Here is a 22,567-nt window from a genome sequence, read left to right as displayed (position 1 = left end):
TCTTAGAACATCATTGCTGTTGTGTGCGCCAAAGGGAGTGATAGACCATATAGTACTTTAGAGATATTACAAGTTCTGGATTAGGGATGAGCGAATGGATTCTACATGAATCGAACTCGGTCGAAATTTGGCAAAAGTACCGGATTGACCAAAATGTTAAACTTTTGGGGTTCACAGTGCACGAATCGTGTCAAAGTGGCGGCCCCCGCATAGTGACGGCCACCATTTTACAATTTAGAAAAAGGATCCCATGACCCTAGGCAGGCTTCCCCATAAGAACTTGCAGACAGCCATCCCAAAATGCACTGCGGTTACCCCACCATCTAGCACAGCCAATTATATAAAATGCCAAACCAGAAAATGCTACCGGTTTGGAAACCGTCCTAGAAGATATCAAAGAGTCAAACACGAGTTTTCAGGGCAATCAGGGTACTTGCGGTTCTTGGCAAAATGTATTTAGACGTAATCAAACGGCCCTATTTGATCGAAACTGACCCAAAAGGAATTTTGAGAAATTTCTATTCTGGATATATTTCCATCATTTCTGATCAGTGTGATCGTCTGATATCAACCACAACCTCAATATCCTTTAATTCACTATACATAGTTATACTATATTCACACCACGCTTTTTATATATGCTGTGCTCCTACAAAGTACAATACAGAGATTCTATATTAGGTATGGAAACCTCAACAATTTGTGAGGGATTTACAAGAATTCCGGGAGAATCAAGCAAACTTATTCCTCACTAGGGACCTGTTCACACAGACTTTTTTGCTGCGGTATTTGCCACGGAAACCACGGCAAAAAACACCCGAAATCGCCACCCATTGATTTCAATGGGAGATGGAGGCGTTTTTTTCCCGCGAGCGTAAAAAAAACGCTTGTGGGAAAAAGAAGCAGCATGCTGTTTCTTCGGGCGTTGCTGTCTCTGTCCTCCCATTGACATCAGTGGGAGGCAGAGAAAGCGGTTTTTTTTGTGGAGTTTTTTGCCTGCAGCCCTCAATGGCCGTGGGCAAAAAACATCGCGAAAAATGCGGCAAACGGTATGCAGGAAGGTCAAAGCGGGAATAGAAGACCCCCCAGAACCAGGGAAACGAGGAATAGGAGAGGACAGTACAGAGATTTGAGGTATCCCCAGAATAGGTGACCTATACATGAAGGTAATTTTTTAGGGGTTCCAGTCCCAATGCCATACCAACTGAGGAGCAAACAGTCCGCATAGAATCAGGGACTATCCATTGGAAATCTGCCTCAGACTCTCGGGTCTTAAATTTTTCAACTAGAAATCAAACAGCAAGTTCCCGTAACTCCCATAGACTGGAATGGAGAGATTTACTAATATGTGCCGCCTACTCTCCATTCAGTCTACGCCTTAATACGGCCACCATCACCTCCTTGTCTGCCACTGAGGGGTCAGAGGTCCACAGGTGTAACCCTCACCTATCAGACATTTATGGCATATCCTGTGGATAAATGTAGAAGAACTTCTATCCTACGAGGGGAGTCTGTAGGTGCATCTAGTCTGCCATATGTATTTCATTCTATTTTTAGTATAGGTTACTGGCGAGATGAATGCATAAGGCTAGAATCACACATGCAGCTTTTGTGTCAGTTTTTGATGCAGTTTTTTGAGCCAAACACGAGTGGATTTAAAAAGAACAACAAGTATAGAGGATTCACTCCTGTGTTTGGCCTCAAAAACGACATCAAAATCCGCATGCCTGATTCCAGCTTAGATAACTCACAATTTTTCTACTAACAGGCACCTCGATACCATATCAGATATGATGTTGGGGGGACAGAATGTGATTAAGCAAAAGTTCTGTCCAATATTTGTGTTACAGAACTGGTATAATCTGGTATAATCCAGTCTTTCCGTTCTATGGAGCTATGATGTCACAGGTGGTGTTGCTGGTGATGTCATAAACACCATCGTGGTCACTTTCTCTGCTGCCTCCATATTGCTTCATTTCACTGAGGTGAAAGCGACTGACGATGTGGTTGAAGCTTTATATTATTGCGATACTAATCTGCCCTGTGACTGGTTCACAGATGGTAAGTGGGGCTTTTCTAGTACAATGAGCGTCACATGTCCGGAGGCTTATTCAATGTGAATGGTTATTACATTTTATGAAAACACAATGTTGACAGTCTAGGCCCCGGCTACCACTGTGTTACATTATGACATTTGTACTTTGTATTTTCTTACGATTTAGTATCTCACTTTTTATTCTAGACTAATGCCCTAGCAGTGCCCCCTGGAGCAGAGCCGTCCAAGTTATCGGACATATACAGATGGATGACAAAGTCCATATTTGGGGTGAGTAGGGGGATGATATCATTGCCCCACTTATTCTGTTTCTTATATTGTACATCAGTTGTATCCTCTTCAGATACACACATTTTACAGCGAACCGCAGGAGACCAAATGTCGCTGCTGAGTCATAATCTAATATAAAGAGTGTGGTGGGAGTACTGGCTCTTATTGAGGAGAGCAAGCAGATGTATGGAGACTTATTTACAGGCAATGCTTCATGGGAAAAAAGTATGCAAATTAGCTCATATCAGTCAAACTATGGACTTCTCCAAACGGAAAAGAAGGACCCATGGGGACGTCCTCGGTTTGTCTGTTATGAGATAAGTTACATACTAATATAAAGAGTAATGGCATAAGTAATGCACAGAGAATAAATCTCCTCCAGCGCATACGTGAGGTCTTATGTTATTTACTCACCCCCAATTATAAGTCATTTATTGTGGTCATGTGTGCTTTTCTGTATAATTTGTTATGTTTTTATTGTAGGTTGCTCCACCAGCTGCTCTGCCCCCCAAGGACGGCTATGCCCTATTTTGGGACTGCTGTGAGCATATCGGAGAGACGATATTTGGGGTGAGTAAGAATTTACTACCAATATTGATAATTGTCTGATCACTGGGGGCCCCCACTGATTGACTGAGTGTGGGTCTCGAACCCCCTGTTTTTTCCCTCACTGTTAGACAAGGCTGTCCTCTTTCACCTCTCCATTTTGTTTGTGTTATAGAGCTCTTCGCAGAGGCTATCCGGCAGAATGGGGAGATCAGAGGGATCACCGCACCTGGTCCAGGACACTTCGAGGTCAAATGCTCGCTGTACATGGACGATGTGACCGTCTTCTGCGCTGACCAGAGCTCCGTGACAGCACTCGTCCAGACCTGCGAGGAGTTCGGACGCGCTTCAGGGGCCAAAGCCAACTGCGGGAAGTCAGAAGCCATGCTCTTCGGAAAATGGTACCTGCCTTCTCCTGCCTCCTTCCCGTTTACTATCAAGCCGGCCTTCATCAAAATTCTGGGAGTCTGGTTCGGTAAGGAAGGTGCAGCCCTAAAGTCGTGGGAAGAACGCTTGGCCAAAGTCAACCAAAGGATCGGACTGTGGAGCCTCAGACAACTCACTATTGAGGGCAAAGCAATGGTCCTGCGTAACGAAGTCTTGCCTGTGCTACAATATACTGCATAGGCATGGCCCCCTCTTGCCACGGTCTCGAGGGCCATTACCAGGACTGTGTTTCGCTTCATCTGGGACTCGAAAATTGACAGAGTAAAGCGGACTGTTATGTACAAGGAGCCCCGCAAAGGTGGGAAGGGTATACCCGACATTCCCACTCTGCTGCGGATCGCTTTTGTATGTGACTGTGTTCGTAGGACTCTGAGGACAGCAAACAGCTCTGCGGGCAAGGCCATGTCCCACTACTTTCTCCTTCCCCTCTGGCGAGGTTTTGGTTGGGACAAGTGGGACAGCTCCTTCCCTTACAACTGGCACGCTCCCTGGTTCTACGGAGATGTTGTCCGGTTTGTGAGGGAGCATCAGCTGGAGGGTCTTAAGCCCGACTTGTGGATACCTAAGACGATCCACAAGCAAGCTTGGACCAAGCTCTTTGTTTTCCTTGGATATTGGACGGCTGTCTTTCTTCTTGCCGCCAGCCTTATCGATCCTCTCAGTTACATCATGGAGTCGTTTCAAGGAGCGGATAAATTCCTTACAACTGGCACGCTCCCTGGTTCTACGGAGATGTTGTCCAGTTTGTGAGGGAGCATCAGCTGGAGGGTCTTAAGCCCGACTTGTGGAAACCTAAGACGATCCACAAGCAAGCTTGGACCAAGCTCTTTGTTTTCCTTGGATATTGGACGGCTGTCTTTCTTCTTGCCGCCAGCCTTATCGATCCTCTCAGTTACATCATGGAGTCGTTTCAAGGAGCGGATAAATTCCCTGATATGGAAGGAATAGATGAGATCACGGGTCCACTTTAAAAAACGTGGAAGATGGAAAAATGGCGCAGGAGACAACAGGCAGCGGTAATATAACGGATTACATCCTGGAAACCTAACGTTGTTGAATAGATTGATATATTGGGATTTCTTTTATAAATCTAATATCCATGTAATTTTTTTTTCTTACAGCCCAGCGTCATCTTCTATGCCTGTCATTTCCAACACTATGGGCTAGTGCGCGAGAAAATAACACCTGAAACATGATGATCACACAACTAGGTCTCCGTCTGTTCCTTGCACACCCTTATCTCGGCAGAGGAGCTCGCTCGTTGAGTTCACCCCAAAGCGCATCTCTTGCCTATTGCCAACACTGTGTCAAGGATTTACAACATCTTTGTATTAACATGCGGCGCACAGAGGACCCAGATGAAGACTTTATGTCACTAGTAGATCAAATTTTCTGTTCTCTGTTATTTATTAATGTGGGGGAGGGGAGTTTATTTTTTGATTGTCTTCATCATTTCGTGCTATCAACGTTTCATCATGACAACAAATAATTTTTAGAAGTTGAATTGCAGAGTGGGAAGGGGGTATAAATGACCTGACTGTTTCTATTGCTGTTGAAAAAAGTATTTTTTAAAAGAAGTTATCTGGTTTAGAAAACTCATTTTCAAGTTCTGGAATTCTGGGTCCATTGAGTGGGATCCCCTATTTTGAATCCTCATTTTTTAGCTAGAGCGGAGAACAACTACAAAGAGTATTTTCACTCTGGAGGATCGGACATGTCCTTTTGCCGGGTTATATGGACGGACCATTGATTTCAATGGGCACTGTGTAATGCCTTATTTCTCCTGTGGTGGTGCTGCAGGGGGATTAAACACCTGCTGCCAGGTTACCTTAAAGATCACGACTGATTGCTTGGGATCCTAGCAGTCGAGCTCTCTGTGATAAGCTCAACACCCCTGGTCATGATGCCGTACTCCTATTGTCTAGATATATAGACGACATTTTGTTTATTTGGCAGGGTCCTCTAAAAGATTTAGAGACTTTTTATCCGTATCCTTAATGTCAACGATTTGAACATTAAGTTGACATGGAAGCTAAGTAAGTCATGTATTGAATTCCTTGATGTCCTGATTTCCAGGGACTGTAACAATGTTGTTTCTACTGACATTTTTAGAAAAGCAACTTCGACTTCTGCCCTTCTCCATGCCACCTCCTTCCTCTATCCACAAGTTAAGAAGGCAATACCGACGGGGCAGTTTTTAAGAGTTCGACGCATTTGCTCTAACTCGAGCAATTTTGAACATCAAGCATCTGATATGTCAGCACGATTTCGTGACCGCGGTTACAATCATAAAGATATCTGAGAGCAAAACAATCATCAAGAGAGTCACTTTTGGTAAGTAAATCTAAACCTAAATCAAATACAGATCAGAATGTTAGGTTTATTACTACCTTTAATTCCCAATGGGGTGAAATCCGTAAGATTGTACAAAAGCATTGGAATGTACTTCTTACAGATCAGGATTTGTCTAAATGTCTGCCTAAAAATCTTTCCATTACGTGGAGGAGATCTAAAAACGTACGTGACCTCCTTACGTCCGGTCATTATATCTCTAAGACACCAACTAACCCTTTTGGGTCTCGTGGTCCTCCATGGGGCTCATTCAACTGTGGCAGTTGTGCCGCATGCAAATATATCTTGCGCTCATTTTCCTTCTTTAATTCTCAAAAAGACAAAGATTACAAAATTGTTTTTAACATCACTTGCAAAACAGAAGCTGTGATATATTTTGCCACTTGTTGATGTGATTTGATCTACATTGGAATGACCAGTAGACCTTTGAAGATTCGAGTACTCGAGCATGCTAATAAGATCCAGTCGGCTATTCGTGCCAAGGATTTTCATCAACTACAACCTATCCACCGTCACTTTCGCGAATATCACGCTTGTGACCCTAGGGGTTTGAAGGTTCGAGGTATTGATAGGGTTAAGTTGGGATGTAGAGGTGGGGATATCCGAAAAGCCCTCCTGAAAAAAGAAATGAAGTGGATCACGCTTCTCAACACCACCACACCTTTTGGCCTGAATGAGGCCATGAGTTTCAAACCCTTTTTGTAACTGTCACTAACCTGCGCAAATTTTAATTTTGTTTATTTTTCTTCTATTGGGGTTTTTTTTGTGTATATATTCTAATTTGTATGTTTTTCTGTTATATTTTAGTTTTTGCTGGCTGTTTTGTTCTGATGTCAACCCTAGGGTTGACACCCCACTTTGGAGGCAACTATCCATCTTCAATATATGGAATGCAGTACGAAACTTTGTTCTTCACTGAATGATCTACAACTAATATCCTATATATACAACGTTTTTATTTATTTCATTTTGATTTATTTGTATTATTTTTATTTTTATTATTTCATTTTTATCTATATTATATATTAAAAAAAAATTATCATTTATTTTATTATTTTTCTTTTCTTTATTTATTATTTATTTCATTATTTTATTATTTTTCATATATGTATTATTTTTTACATATCAATTGTCACTAATTTTGTTTTTTTATTTTCTATTTATATCTTATAGATTTTTTATTCCATTATGTATTGTATATTAGTACAACTATTCAGTATATATATATATATATATATATATATATATATATATATAATGTTTGTATTTTGGTCAATGTATACTTGTCTATGTGTATATTATAAATTTGTCTATGATTTTTGTCACTTTTTTATTTTTGCTTTGTACCTTTATCACTTTTATACAGGTTTTTTCACTTGTGTATATATATGTATTTTTGTATATAACTGTGTATATATATACAGAAATACGAAAATAGGCAGCACACCATAGATGAAGTGAAAAAAAGGGTACTTTATTGGCCCCAAGTGCGACGTTTCAGCTCTATCCACTAGAGCCTTTCTCAAGCCTATTTTCGTATTTCTGTGGATATTGAGAGCTTGGTCGGCTCCCTGGGATTTGCACCCATCTTTTCTCATTCACCGGTGCTGCTGGATTTTTCTTTGTTTGTGTGTATATATATATATATATGTGTATATTCTTCTGCACGTTCATGGTTATTATTTTTTACTTTTTTTATCTATTTCTATCACTTTCACTAATGAATTTTTCTTATATTTATGTATCGCATTTTATTCGCATATTTCTTATTATATATTATATATATATACTTTTCAATATTGTCTTCACTTTACACTTTCACTATCTATTCACTATTGAGTGCCTATATATGTACTTACATGGACAGTTTATAGATGTATTATATGATCAAGATTTTTTAAGCATACTATTTATTTTTGTTTTGTTGTATATAAATTTAGTGTATATATTGGTATGTATTATTTATTTTCTATGACTTTAAAAATAATTTTCTATATGGTTTAATTTTTTCAGATGAATTTTATCACTTATCATTATATATATTATATTATTTATATCATTCACTATTCTTCTTTTTATTTGTATTTCTTCTGCATTCTTTATTTTGGTTTGACCTATATTCACACCCTGCTGCCTTCCTTACTATTTCCTATTCACCCTGTGCACTGTGTGCACGTACGCTTTTCCACGCATGCACTGTGATGTCCTCATTCCGGAGTGCCTCTGTGTTTGTCTGCATTTCCATGGTGATGCGTGGTGCCGTCATCTGACGATACGCGTCATCACCATGCAGACATACTGGCGCTTCCGGTGATGGCGGCCGTTGCAACATGCGGCTAGAGCGTCGATTTACACATCATGCACAGGTGTGTACCATTATTGCTGCCAGCCGTTTTGTATATATACCCCCCTTAATTTTAATATCGTCAGCCTCCTGACAAAGCCGGTCCCAGGCGAAACACACGTCGAGGCGTTCTGCCCTTGTGCCACATCTCATCACGTCCTGTCTCCCTACCATGTCTCTAGGTATGCTCAGCCCTTTTTACCATTAGATTTTGCTGCTATTGCTGTCATTGTGTCTATTTACTTATATAGGTTACACTTTATACCTTAATGTATTATTCTACACACACTATGCAGCTTTTTTAGCGTTATTTGTGCTTGGCATTTCCTATTTGTACATACATTACTCTCTACCATATTTTTGTATGGGGTTTATTGTATACAAGGCCTTACTTGTTGAGATGGGTTAGGTCTGTTAGCCTCTTGGTATATTCATTGATATGTGACCATTTGTATTTTTGTTATATTCTATGTGATACCGTGTATTGTTTACTAATAAAGCTATATTCTTTTACAATACGTGGCTGGTATTTGTGTCATATTATTTATTGGGGTTTCTGTCCCCTGCTCTTGTGCTTTTAGGTTTTTGCTACCAGTTTTTGGGGATCCCCTGTTTCTTTCTCTTTTGAGGCTGTTTTGTACCTTTACCTTAAAGATCACGACTGATTGCTGGGGATCCTAGCAGTCGAGCTCTCTGTGATAAGCTCATCATCGACAGACCCTTCTAATGAAAAAAGGATTGTCAAAAGTAAATGTGTAAAAAAACAATTTTGTGAATGTTTAAAAATTTCGGACTGTTGTCTAAGAACATAGATAAAGTCATTACTTTATTCTGTGATATTATCTTAGAACATCATTGCTGTTGTGTGCGCCAAAGGGAGTGATAGACCATATAGTACTTTAGAGATATTACAAGTTCTGGATTAGGGATGAGCGAATAGATTCTACATGAATCGAACTCGGTCGAAATTTGGCAAAAGTACCGGATTGACCAAAATGTTAAACTTTTGGGGTTCACAGTGCACGAATCGTGTCAAAGTGGCGGCCCCCGCATAGTGACGGCCACCATTTTACAATTTAGAAAAAGGATCCCATGACCCTAGGCAGGCTTCCCCATAAGAACTTGCAGACAGCCATCCCAAAATGCACTGCGGTTACCCCACCATCTAGCACAGCCAATTATATAAAATGCCAAACCAGAAAATGCTACCGGTTTGGAAACCGTCCTAGAAGATATCAAAGAGTCAAACACGAGTTTTCAGGGCAATCAGGGCACTTGCGGTTCTTGGCAAAATGTATTTAGACGTAATCAAACGGCCCTATTTGATCGAAACTGACCCAAAAGGAATTTTGAGAAATTTCTATTCTGGATATATTTCCATCATTTCTGATCAGTGTGATCGTCTGATATCAACCACAACCTCAATATCCTTTAATTCACTATACATAGTTATACTATATTCACACCACGCTTTTTATATATGCTGTGCTCCTACAAAGTACAATACAGAGATTCTATATTAGGTATGGAAACCTCAACAATTTGTGAGGGATTTACAAGAATTCCGGGAGAATCAAGCAAACTTATTCCTCACTAGGGACCTGTTCACACAGACTTTTTTGCTGCGGTATTTGCCACGGAACCACGGCAAAAAACACCCGAAATCGCCACCCATTGATTTCAATGGGAGATGGAGGCGTTTTTTTCCCGCGAGCGTAAAAAAAACGCTTGTGGGAAAAAGAAGCAGCATGCTGTTTCTTCGGGCGTTGCTGTCTCTGTCCTCCCATTGACATCAGTGGGAGGCAGAGAAAGCGGTTTTTTTTGTGGAGTTTTTTGCCTGCAGCCCTCAATGGCCGTGGGCAAAAAACATCGCGAAAAATGCGGCAAACGGTATGCAGGAAGGTCAAAGCGGGAATAGAAGACCCCCCAGAACCAGGGAAACGAGGAGTAGGAGAGGACAGTACAGAGATTTGAGGTATCCCCAGAATAGGTGACCTATACATGAAGGTAATTTTTTAGGGGTTCCAGTCCCAATGCCATACCAACTGAGGAGCAAACAGTCCGCATAGAATCAGGGACTATCCATTGGAAATCTGCCTCAGACTCTCGGGTCTTAAATTTTTCAACTAGAAATCAAACAGCAAGTTCCCGTAACTCCCATAGACTGGAATGGAGAGATTTACTAATATGTGCCGCCTACTCTCCATTCAGTCTACGCCTTAATACGGCCACCATCACCTCCTTGTCTGCCACTGAGGGGTCAGAGGTCCACAGGTGTAACCCTCACCTATCAGACATTTATGGCATATCCTGTGGATAAATGTAGAAGAACTTCTATCCTACGAGGGGAGTCTGTAGGTGCATCTAGTCTGCCATATGTATTTCATTCTATTTTTAGTATAGGTTACTGGCGAGATGAATGCATAAGGCTAGAATCACATATGCAGCTTTTGTGTCAGTTTTTGATGCAGTTTTTTGAGCCAAACACGAGTGGATTTAAAAAGAACAACAAGTATAGAGGATTCACTCCTGTGTTTGGCCTCAAAAACGACATCAAAATCCGCATGCCTGATTCCAGCTTAGATAACTCACAATTTTTCTACTAACAGGCACCTCGATACCATATCAGATATGATGTTGGGGGGACAGAATGTGATTAAGCAAAAGTTCTGTCCAATATTTGTGTTACAGAACTGGTATAATCTGGTATAATCCAGTCTTTCCGTTCTATGGAGCTATGATGTCACAGGTGGTGTTGCTGGTGATGTCATAAACACCATCGTGGTCACTTTCTCTGCTGCCTCCATATTGCTTCATTTCACTGAGGTGAAAGCGACTGACGATGTGGTTGAAGCTTTATATTATTGCGATACTAATCTGCCCTGTGACTGGTTCACAGATGGTAAGTGGGGCTTTTCTAGTACAATGAGCGTCACATGTCCGGAGGCTTATTCAATGTGAATGGTTATTACATTTTATGAAAACACAATGTTGACAGTCTAGGCCCCGGCTACCACTGTGTTACATTATGACATTTGTACTTTGTATTTTCTTACGATTTAGTATCTCACTTTTTATTCTAGACTAATGCCCTAGCAGTGCCCCCTGGAGCAGAGCCGTCCAAGTTATCGGACATATACAGATGGATGACAAAGTCCATATTTGGGGTGAGTAGGGGGATGATATCATTGCCCCACTTATTCTGTTTCTTATATTGTACATCAGTTGTATCCTCTTCAGATACACACATTTTACAGCGAACCGCAGGAGACCAAATGTCGCTGCTGAGTCATAATCTAATATAAAGAGTGTGGTGGGAGTACTGGCTCTTATTGAGGAGAGCAAGCAGATGTATGGAGACTTATTTACAGGCAATGCTTCATGGGAAAAAAATATGCAAATTAGCTCATATCAGTCAAACTATGGACTTCTCCAAACGGAAAAGAAGGACCCATGGGGACGTCCTTGGTTTGTCTGTTATGAGATAAGTTACATACTAATATAAAGAGTAATGGCATAAGTAATGCACAGAGAATAAATCTCCTCCAGCGCATACGTGAGGTCTTATGTTATTTACTCACCCCCAATTATAAGTCATTTATTGTGGTCATGTGTGCTTTTCTATATAATTTGTTATGTTTTTATTGCAGGTTGCTCCACCAGCTGCTCTGCCCCCCAAGGACGGCTATGCCCTATTTTGGGACTGCTGTGAGCATATCGGAGAGACGATATTTGGGGTGAGTAAGAATTTACTACCAATATTGATAATTGTCTGATCACTGGGGGCCCCCACTGATTGACTGAGTGTGGGTCTTGAACCCCCTGTTTTTTCCCTCACTGTTAGACAAGGCTGTCCTCTTTCACCTCTCCTTTTTGTTTGTGTTATAGAGCTCTTCGCAGAGGCTATCCGGCAGAATGGAGAGATCAGAGGGATCACCGCACCTGGTCCAGGACACTTCGAGGTCAAATGCTCGCTGTACATGGACGATGTGACCGTCTTCTGCGCTGACCAGAGCTCGGTAACAGCACTCGTCCAGACCTGCGAGGAGTTCGGAAGCGCTTCAGGGGCAAAAGCCAACTGCGGGAAGTCAGAAGCCATGCTCTTCGGAAAATGGTACCTGCCTTCTCCTGCCTCCTTCCCGTTTACTATCAAGCCGGCCTTCATCAAAATTCTGGGAGTCTGGTTCGGTAAGGAAGGTGCAGCCCTAAAGTCGTGGGAAGAACGCTTGGCCAAAGTCAACCAAAGGATCGGACTGTGGAGCCTCAGACAACTCTCTATTGAGAGCAAAGCAATGGTCCTGCGTAACGAAGTCTTGCCTGTGCTACAATACACTGCATAGGCATGGCCCCCTCTTGCCACGGTCTCGAGGGCCATTACCAGGACTGTGTTTCGCTTCATCTTGGACTCGAAAATTGACAGAGTAAAGCGGACTGTTATGTACAAGGAGCCCCGCAAAGGTGGGAAGGGTATACCCGACATTCCCACTCTGCTGCGGATCGCTTTTGTATGTGAATGTGTTCGTAGGACCCTGAGGACAGCAAACAGCTCTGCGGGCAAGGCCATGTCCCGCTACTTCCTCCATCACCTCTGGCGAGGTTTTGGCTGGGACAAGTGGGACAGCTCCTTCCCTTACAACTGGCACGCTCCCTGGTTCTACGGAGATGTTGTCCGGTTTGTGAGGGAGCATCAGCTGGAGGGTCTTAAGCCCGACTTGTGGAAACCTAAGACGATCCACAAGCAAGCTTGGACCAAGCTCTTTGTTTTCCTTGGATATTGGACGGCTGTGTTTCTTCTTGCCGCCAGCCTTATCGATCCTCTCAGTTACATCATGGAGTAGTTTCAAGGAGCGGATAAATTCCTTACAACTGGCATGCTCCCTGGTTCTACGGAGATGTTGTCCAGTTTGTGAGGGAGCATCAGTTGGAGGGTCTTAAGCCCGACTTGTGGAAACCTAAGACGATCCACAAGCAAGCTTGGACCAAGCTCTTTGTTTTCCTTGGATATTGGACGGCTGTCTTTCTTCTTGCCGCCAGCCTTATCGATCCTCTCAGTTACATCATGGAGTCGTTTCAAGGAGCGGATAAATTCCCTGATATGGAAGGAATAGATGAGATCACGGGTCCACTTTAAAAAACGTGGAAGATGGAAAAATGGCGCATGAGACAACAGGCAGTGGTAATATAACGGATTACATCCTGGAAACCTAACGTTGTTGAATAGATTGATATATTGGGATTTTTTTTCTAAATCTAATATCCAGGTAATTTTTTTTTTCTTACAGCCCAGCGTCATCTTCTATGCCTGTCATTTCCAACACTATGGGCTAGTGGGCGAGAAAATAACACCTGAAACATGATGATCACACAACTAGGTCTCCGTCTGTTCCTTGCACACCCTTATCTCGGCAGAGGAGCTCGCTCGTTGAGTTCACCCCAAAGCGCATCTCTTGCCTATTGCCAACACTGTGTCAAGGATTTACAACATCTTTGTATTAACATGCGGCGCACAGAGGACCCAGGTGAAGACTTTATGTCACTAGTAGATCAAATTTTCTGTTCTCTGTTATTTATTAATGTGGGGGAGGGGAGTTTATTTTTTGATTGTCTTCATCATTTCGTGCTATCAACGTTTCATCATGACAACAAATAATTTTTAGAAGTTGAATTGCAGAGTGGGAAGGGGGTATAAATGACCTGACTGTTTCTATTGCTGTTGAAAAAAGTATTTTTTAAAAGAAGTTATCTGGTTTAGAAAACTCATTTTCAAGTTCTGGAATTCTGGGTCCATTGAGTGGGATCCCCTATTTTGAATCCACATTTTTTAGCTAGATCGGAGAACAACTACAAAGAGTATTTTCACTCTGGAGGATCGGACATGTCCTTGTGCCGGGTTATATGGACGGACCATTGATTTCAATGGGCACTGTGTAATGCCTTATTTCTCCTGTGGTGGTGCTGCAGGGGGATTAAACACCTGCTGCCAGGTTACCTTAAAGATCACGACTGATTGCTGGGGATCCTTAGCAGTCGAGCTCTCTGTGATAAGCTCAACACCCCTGGTCATGATGCCGTACTCCTATGCTCTAGATATATAGACGACATTTTGTTTATTTGGCAGGGTCCTCTAAAAGATTTAGAGACCTTTTTATCCGTATCCTTAATGTCAACGATTTGAACATTAAGTTGACATGGAAGCTAAGTAAGTCATGTATTGAATTCCTTGATGTGCTGATTTCCAGAGACTGTAACAATGTTGTTTCTACTGACATTTTTAGAAAAGCAACTTCGACTTCCGCCCTTCTCCATGCCACCTCCTTCCTCTATCCACAAGTTAAGAAGGCAATACCGACGGGGCAGTTTTTAAGAGGTCGACGCATTTTCTCTAACTCGAGCAATTTTGAACATCAAGCATCTGATATGTCAGCACGATTTCATGACCGCGGTTACAATCATAAAGATATCTGAGAGCAAAACAATCATCAAGAGAGTCACTTTTGGTAAGTAAATCTAAACCTAAATCAAATACAGATCAGAATGTTAGGTTTATTACTACCTTTAATTCCCAATGGGGTGAAATCCGTAAGATTGTACAAAAGCATTGGAATGTACTTCTTACAGATCAGGATTTGTCTAAATGTCTGCCTAAAAATCTTTCCATTACGTGGAGGAGATCTAAAAACTTACGTGACCTCCTTACCTCCAGTCATTATATCTCTAAGACACCAACTAACCCTTTTGGGTCTCGTGGTCCTCCATGGGGCTCATTCAACTGTGGCAGTTGTGCCGCATGCAAATATATCTTGCGCTCATTTTCCTTCTTTAATTCTCAAAAAGACAAAGATTACAAAATTGTTTTTAACATGACTTGCAAAACAGAAGCTGTGATATATTTTGCCACTTGTTGATGTGATTTGATCTACATTGGAATGACCAGTAGACCTTTGAAGATTCGAGTACTCGAGCATGCTAATAAGATCCAGTCGGCTATTCATGCCAAGGATTTTGATCAACTACAACCTATCCACCGTCACTTTCGCGAATATCACGCTTGTGACCCTAGGGGTTTGAAGGTTCGAGGTATTGATAGGGTTAAGTTGGGATGTAGAGGTGGGGATATCCGAAAAGCCCTCCTGAAAAAAGAAATGAAGTGGATCACGCTTCTCAACACCACCACACCTTTTGGCCTGAATGAGGCCATGAGTTTCAAACCCTTTTTGTAACTGTCACTAACCTGCGCAAATTTTAATTTTGTTTATTTTTCATCTATTGGGGTTTTTTTTGTGTATATATTCTAATTTGTATGTTTTTCTGTTATATTTTAGTTTTTGCTGGCTATTTTGTTCTGATGTCAACCCTAGGGTTGACACCCCACTTTGGAGGCAACTATCCATCTTCAATATATGGAATGCAGTACAAAACTTTGTTCTTCACTGAATGATCTACAACTAATATCCTATATATACAACGTTTTTATTTATTTCATTTTGATTTATTTGTATTATTTTTATTTTTATTATTTCATTTTTATCTATATTATATATTAAAAAAATGTATCATTTATTTTATTATTTTTCTTTTCTTTATTTATTATTTATTTAATTATTTTATTATTTTTCATATATGTATTATTTTTTACTTATCAATTGTCACTAATTTTGGTTTTTTATTTTCTATTTATATCTTATATATTTTTTATTCCATTATGTATTGTATATTAGTACAACTATTCAGTATATATATATATATATATATATATATATATATATATAATGTTTGTATTTTGGTCAATGTATACTTGTCTATGTGTATATTATAAATTTGTCTATGATTTTTGTCACTTTTTTATTTTTGCTTTGTACCTTTATGACTTTTATACAGGTTTTTTCACTTGTGTATATATATGTATTTTTTATATAACTGTGTATATATATATATATATATATATATATATATATATATATATATATATATATATGTGTGTGTGTGTATATTCTTCTGCACGTTCATGGTTATTATTTTTTACTTTTTTTATCTATTTCTATCACTTTCACTAATGAATTTTTCTTATATTTATGTATCGCTTTTTATTCGCATATTTCTTATTATATATATATACTTTTCAATATTGTCTTCACTTTACACTTTCACTATCTATTCACTATTGAGTGCCTATATATGTACTTACATGGACAGTTTATAGATGTATTATATGATCAAGATTTTTTAAGCATACTATTTATTTTTGTTTTGTTATATATAAATTTAGTGTATATATTGGTATGTATTATTTATTTTCTATGACTTTAAAAATAATTTTCTATATGGTTTCATTTCTTCAGATGAATTTTATCACTTATCATTATATATATTCTATTATTTATATCATTCACTATTCTTCTTTTTATTTGTATTTCTTCTGCATTCTTTATTTAGGTTTGACCTATATTCACACCCTGCTGCCTTCCATACTTTTTCCTATTCACCCTGTGCACTGTGTGCACGTATGCTTTTCCACGAATGCGCTGTGATGTCCTCATTCCGGAGTGCCTCTTTGTTTGTCTGCATTTCGATGGTGATGAGCGGTGCCTTCATCTGACGATACGCGTCATCCCCATGCAGACATACTGGCGCTTCCGGTGATGGCGGCCGTTGCAACATGCGGCTAGAGCGTCGATTTACACATCGTGCACAGGTGTGTACCATTATTGCTGCCAGCCATTTTGTATATATACCCCCCTTATTTTTAATATCGTAAGGCTCCTGACGAAGCCGGTCCTAGGCGAAACGCGCGTCGAGGCGTTCTGCCCTTGTGCCACATCTCATCACGTCCTGTCTCCCTACCATGTCTCTAGGTATGCTCAGCCCTTTTTACCATTAGATTTTGCTGCTATTGTTGTCATTGTGTCTATTTACTTATATAGGTTACACTTTATACCTTAATGTATTATTCTACACACACTATTCAGCTTTTTTAGCGCTATTTGTGCTTGACATTTCCTATTTGTACATACATTACGCTCTACCATATTTTTGTATGGGGTTTATTGTATACAGGACGTTACTTGTTGAGATGGGTTAGGTCTGTTAACCTCTTGGTATATTCATTGATATACCTACTGCTGCTGCTCTCCATGTGACCATTTGTATTTTTATTATATTCTATGTGATACCGTGTATTGTTTACTAATAAAGCTATATTCTTTTACAATACGTGGCTGGTATTTGTGTTATATCATTTATTGGGGTTTCTGTCCCCTGCTCTTGTGCTTTTAGGTTTTTGCTACCAGTTTTTGGGGATCCCCTGTTTCTTTCTCTTTTGAGGCTGTTTTGTAGGTTTACCTTAAAGATCACGACTGATTGCTGGGGATCCTAGCAGTAGAGCTCTCTGTGATAAGCTCATCATCGACAGACCCTTCTAATGAAAAAAGGATTGTTAAAAGAAAATGTTTAAAAAAGCAATTTTGTGAATGTTTAAAAATTTCGGTCTGTTGTCTAAGAACATAGATAAAGTCATTACTTTATTCTGTGATATTATCGTAGAACATCATTGCTGTTGTGTGCGCCAAAGGGAGTGATAGACCATATAGACCTTTAGAGATATTACATGTTCTGGATTAGGGATGAGCGAATGGATTCTACATGAATCGAACTCGTTCTAAATTTTGCAAAAGTACCGGATTGACCAAAATGTTAAACTTTTGGGGTTCACAGTGCACGAATCGTGTCAAAGTGGCGGCCCCCGCATAGTGACGGCCGCCATTTTACAATTTAGAAAAAGGATCCCATGACCCTAGGCAGGCTTCTCCATAAGAACTTTCAGACAGCCATCCCAAAATGCACTGTGGTTACCCCACCATCTAGCACAGCCAATTATATAAAATGCCAAACCAGAAAATGCTACAGGTTTGGAAACCGTCCTAGAAGTCATCAAAGAGTCAAACACGAGTTTTCAGGGCAATCAGGGCATTTGCGGTTCTTGGCAAAATTTATTTAGACGTAATCAAATGGCCCTATTTGATCGAAACGGACCCAAAAGGAATTTTGAGAAATTTCTATTCTGGATATATTTCTATCATTTCTGATCAGTGTGATCGTCTGATATCAACCTCAAACTCAATGTCCTTTATCTCTACTATACATAGTTATACTACAATATATTCATACCACGCTTTTTATATATATATGCCAGGAAATGCCACCGACGTATATGTCAAACGTGTCCATGGATGATATCATTGCCCCGCTTATACTGTATCTTATATTGTACATCAGTTGTATCCTCTTCAGATACACACATTTTACAGCGAACCGCAGGAGACCAAATGTCGCTGCTGAGTCATAATCTAATATAAAGAGTGTGGTGGGAGTACTGGCTCTTATTGAAGAGAGCATGCAGGTGTATGGAGACTTATTTACAGGCAATGCTTCATGGGAAAAAAGTATGCAAATTAGCTCATATCAGTCAAACTATGGACTTCTCCAAACGGAAAAGAAGGACCTATGGAGGCGTCTCCGGTTTGGCTGTTATGAGATAAGTTACATACTAATATAAAGAGTAATGGCATAAGTAATGCACAGAGAATAAATCTCCAGCGCATACGTGAGGTCTTATGTTATTTACTCACCCCCAATTATAAGTCATTTATTGTGGTCATGTCTGCTTTTCTCTATAATTTGTTATGTTTTTATTGTAGGTTGCTCCACCAGCTGCTCTGCCCCCCAAGGACGGCTATGCCCTATTTTGGGACTGCTGTGAGCATATCGGAGAGACGATATTTGGGGTGAGTAAGAATTTACTACCAATATTGATAATTGTCTGATCACTGGGGGCCCCCACTGATTGATTGAGTGTGGGTCTCGAACCCCCTGTTTTTTCCCTCACTGCTTGACCACAATGAGGAGGACATTGAATAGATAATGCCCCCCATAATGTATATTTTACTCATGTGTAGTACTTGTCGTTGAGGTGTTTACTCAGGATCTACAATGGCAAATTCTCAGCTTTTTTACCTGGTGTCCTTGTATGAAAACAATCAGTCCATGCTTTACAGGCTGAACATTGGCATTGAGCAGACAGTTAATGTACTGTCACAATCTTGTCTTACAGATTACTATAGAAAAACCCATCCCACAAAAGGAGGAACCGTCTCGGATCGAGAAGGTCATTAGGTGGGTCGAGGAGAACATCTTCGGAGTAAGTCAAACATTTTTAAGTATTTTTAAAGAAATTATACTAGACTGAAATTATTAAATATACAGTAGTACCCCTCCCAAAAATATGAATCTAAAGGAACAAAGAGACTTATGGTCAATGTAGTCATCGTGTAGTGACTACAAAATAACCAAAATTTATCATTAAGAAAACAGATACAAATTACATTTTAAGCCTTGGGATATTGTCTTCCACCATGTATATAACATAAGTAAACACACCATGGCCCATTGGATATTTGGGTAAGTCCTCTCCCTAGAGAAGTCTATCACCTTATAACTATTGGCCATAACGACCACTGTGACTGTCCCATACAGAGGATTTGCCCATGACATGACAACACCACCAGACATTGACCTTCACCAGACCTCTATGTTCACTCTGTTTATTGCAGGTTACTCCGCTACCACCCGATCCACCCAAGGCGTCACCTTGCATGACCTTCCTAGGCCTCCTGAGGACACAGATCTCTTGGGTGAGTCTGATATTCACAGAATAGTAATTCTTCTTATTGGGGAGTGTAATTTGCTTTATATCCATAATCCTAACAAGAATCAGTCTGAGAACTTAGCAGAGGACAATGGTGGTTGTGATGTTTGGTTACGGGATGATTTTCTTTTTTCTGTTTTGTGTGCTTTTCTGTCTTGTTCTTGTTGCTGAAGTTGTACTTAGATCCAGATGACATATTACTTGGATTGATAACATTTCTTTATAAGTCAGATACCTAGCAGCAGGTGTGAGATCAATCCTCCTACCGACTTACTGAAAATGAGAATGAAAAATTAACTATATTCCTACAGGTGACTCCAACTCCACCCAAAGAGAAAGAGATGTCCTGGCTCCAGAGAAGCCTTAACTGGATTTATCAAGTAAGTGTCATTTTTCCTCATTGTAGTATCAGTTTTATTATTATATAGTAGTATTGTTATCAGGGGCGGACACACTGTACCATATATACTGCTGTATAGGAGATCTACAGGACATACTGGACCATATATACTGCTGTATAGGAGATCTACAGGACATACTGTACCATATTTACTGCTGTATAGGAGATCTACAGGACATACTGTACCATATATACTGCTGTATAGGAGATCTACAGGACATACTGTACATTATATACTGCTGCATATGGACTCTATAGGGTATACTGCACCATATATGCTGCCTCATAGGGACTCTATAGGGCATAATGTACCATATACACTACCTCATAGGGGCTCTATAGGGAATACTGTACTATATTTGCTGCTGCATAGGAGCTCTATGGGGAATACTGTACTATATATACAGCTGCATAGGGGCTCTATAGGGAATACTGTACTATATATGCTGCTGCATAGGGTCTCTATAGGGAATACTGTACCGTATATGCTGCTGCATAGGGGCTCTATAGGGAATACTGTACTATATATGCTGCTGCATAGGGGCTCTATGGGGCATACTGTATTACATGTGCAGCTGTACAGGGCGCTGTAAACAGGGGGCCCACCAGCATCTTAAATAGAAAATAACAGTGTTTCCTACTGACTACTAGATAATAATTGTTCAATTACAATCCATCAGTAAGATATATAGGAGCCGGTGATAGTTCAATCCCCCTACTGACTTACTGAGAGTGATACGGAACCATATATGCTGCATAGGGGCTCTATAGGACATACTGTACCATATATGTAGCTGCACTGGGGCTCTATGGGGAATACTGTACCATATAGGCAGCTGTACAATGGACCAGTAAACAGAGGGCCTGACCAGTGCTTCCCACTGGCTATTTTATGGCATATAAAGGATTGATAATGATTTCCATGGTTCATAATTATTGTTGTATTACAATCCACAAAATAAATTGGCGCACCATCCAAGAACTTCAGAGCCTTAACTTGAAGCTCCTGGTACGTAAAGCAAAACCTCTATTAGGGCCCTGACCCTCCCATGTGCCATTCTGGTGTCTATGTATGGGCCAGAGAGCCCTTTAGTGAACCAGGTTCCATGGTCCTTGGTGCCACTGCTACCTCCGCACCCCACTATAGCTGCGCCCCTGAAGATCTTTCTAGAAAGAGGCTTTATGTCCATCACCTCACTCTCAACAAACTAGCTGTTACATAAAAGCCTTGCTGTCTCTGTCCGCCCCTGATTGTTATTAGTGGGCACAATCTCCTATGTGCCCACTCACCCCTCCCCCACCTCTGCTGCCTGGGGAATCTGTTGTCAATCAAGCACACAGTAATATAGAGGGAAGGGCTGAAGTCTCCTCCTATAACCTTTTTTAATACTCCTGGTTTCTTTTTGTAATATAAATATAAGATTCATTCACTTATAAGGTCAATAACACTTTAATAACCGTTTCCTTATTTGTTGCAGAATCTGGAGTCCTATAATTTTGGGCCACCGTATGACGACTTATGGACCAAGCTCTTTGTTTTCCTTGAATATTGGACGGCTGTCTTTCTTCTTGACGCCAGCCTTATCGATCCTCTCAGTTACTTCATGGAGTGGTTTCAAGGAGCGGATGAATTCCCTGATATGGAGGGAATAGATGAGATCACGGATCCACTTTAAAACACGTGGATGATGGAAAAATGGCGCAGGAGATAACATGCAGCTGTAATATAAGGGATTACATCCTGGAAACCTAACGCTGTTGAATAGATTGATATACTAGTTTTTTTTTTTATAAATCTAATATCCATGTGATTTGTTTTTTTCTTGCAGCCCGGCGTCATCTTTTATGCCTGTCATTTCCAACTCTATGGGCTAGTGGGCGAGAAAATAACACCTGAAACATGATGATGACACAACTAGGTCTCCCTCTGTTCCTTGCACACCCTTATCTCGGCAGAGGAGCTCGCTCGTTGAGTTCACCCCAAAGCTCATCTCTTGCCTATTGCCAACACTGTTTCGGACTGTTGTCTATGAACATAGATAAAGTCATTACTTTATTCTGTGATATTATCTTAGAACATCATTGCTGTTGTGTGCGCCAAAGAGAGTGATGGACCATATAGTCCTTTAGAGATATTACAAGTTCAGGATTAGGGATGAGCAAATGGATTCTACATGAATCGAACTCGGTCGAAATTTGGCAAAAGTACCGGATTGACCAAAATTTTTAACTTTTGGAGTTCACAGTGCACGAATCGTGTCAAACGGGCGGCCCCCGCATAGTGAAGGCCGCCATTTTAAAATTTAGAAAAAGGATCCCATGACCCTAGGCAGGCTTCCCCATAATAACTTGGAGACAGCCATCCCAAAATGCACTGTGGTTACCCCACCATCTAGCACAGCCAATTATATAAAATGCCAAACCAGAAAGTGCTACAGGTTTGGAAACAGT

This window comes from Rhinoderma darwinii, chromosome 5, assembly GCF_050947455.1.
Source record: "Rhinoderma darwinii isolate aRhiDar2 chromosome 5, aRhiDar2.hap1, whole genome shotgun sequence".
In the NCBI taxonomy this organism is placed as follows: Eukaryota; Metazoa; Chordata; class Amphibia; order Anura; family Rhinodermatidae; genus Rhinoderma; species Rhinoderma darwinii.
This window is presented reverse-complemented; position numbering follows the sequence as displayed.